Consider the following 1,470-nt stretch of genomic DNA (forward strand, 5'->3'; position numbering starts at 1 on the left):
TTTGTGCAGAGAGATAGCTAAGATTTGAAGAATGAATAAAATTTTTCTAGATTAGTGGTTCTCAAAGTGTGGCCCACAGTGGTTCTTGAGCCCCTTTTAGGGATTTGCGAGGTCAAGCTATTTTCATAAAAATAATAGGACGTTATTTGCCTCTGTTACTATGTGGACATTGCAATGATGATGCAAAAACAATCTAGGTTAGACTGCTGCCTCAGCACAAATTGAGGCAGTGGCACCAAACCATGCTATAGTCATTGTATTCTTCACTGCACTTGCAGTAAAAAAAGAAACAAAAATTAATGCCAGTTTCACTTAAGAATGCCCTTGATGAAGCAGTAAATATTAATTTTATTAAATCTCAAGCCTTGAGTACATTGTGTTATGAAATGAGAAGTAGCATAAAGCACTTCTCTTGCAAATGAAGTACAATGGTTGTCTCCAGTAGAAACATTTGCATTAATTGTTAGAGTTGCAAGCTGAACTAGCCACTTTTTTCATAACAGGGATGGCATGATCACATGTGCTTATTTAAATGATCACTCTGTCTGCTGTGCGGAGGGTGGCCTGGAGGAAGGCAGAATGGAGAGGCCGGGAGACCAGTGAGGAGGCAGGAGCTGGAGTCCAGGCAAAGGAGATGATGGCACCTTGGACTGGAATGGTGGCAGTGGGGCAGAGTGACTTGGATAGACTTTAGAGCTATTTAGTAGGGGAACTGGTCCACGGGAATTAGTAAATAAATATGTGGGAGCGGTTGGGTGAAGAAAGAGTCAAAAGATTACACCCAGTTTATTTGGCTTGAGCAGCTTGGTAGATGGTAAAGCCCTCACTGAGTGGGAGACTTGAAGGAGAGATAGGTCTGGAGGGTAAGAGTATGCAGATGATAAGTTTAGTTTGAAAGGTGTTGAGTTTGCTATGTCTGGTGAACGTCCAAGTGGAGATGTCCAGTGGGCAGGTGGGTATACACATCTGGAGCTCCTGAGAGATCCAGGCTAGAGATAAACATTTGCCGGTTGGCCAGAGACGAAGGCCCAGAGGAAAAGCGTCTAGTCCGTGGTCGCTCTGGGTGTCTCAGATATCCTGCACTTGGCCCAGGCCCTTTCTGCCACACTGGGCCATCTATAATGCCTCTAGTGCTTATCCACTGAACAAATGCTCTCAGGGCCCTGGAGCAAGGAGCTGATCAGAGCTGACTGCAACTGCTCTCATATGCCTCCCACTTGCTTCCCACTTTTTCTTTCCCTGAAGCCCAGGCCAGATTGCAACATCATTGGCGTAAGCTTTGTCTTGCCACCCAACAAGAAATGTGTGACACTCTGGGCTCCGGCCTGATTCTGCTTGATTTTTTCCCTTGACTTTGGCATTTTCACTTTGATGTCTTCCCAGAGAGGCAGGGGGTGGGGACCCCAGCCCCAGATGGTGACGTTGGGGGCTGGCCCAGGCCTGGGGTGTGGAGGAACCTGACTACCGGGC

The 1,470-nt window shown here is 46.7% G+C and overlaps 1 long non-coding RNA gene across 2 annotated transcripts in view; it reads right to left on the bottom strand.

Moving 5' to 3' along the window:
• LOC111773911 (uncharacterized) overlaps positions 1 to 1,470 on the bottom strand; it is a 31,400-nt gene that overhangs the window by 3,746 nt on the left and 26,184 nt on the right. The window lies entirely within an intron of this gene.

Source organism: Equus caballus, chromosome 6 (genome assembly GCF_041296265.1).
Source record: "Equus caballus isolate H_3958 breed thoroughbred chromosome 6, TB-T2T, whole genome shotgun sequence".
NCBI lineage: Eukaryota > Metazoa > Chordata > Mammalia > Perissodactyla > Equidae > Equus > Equus caballus.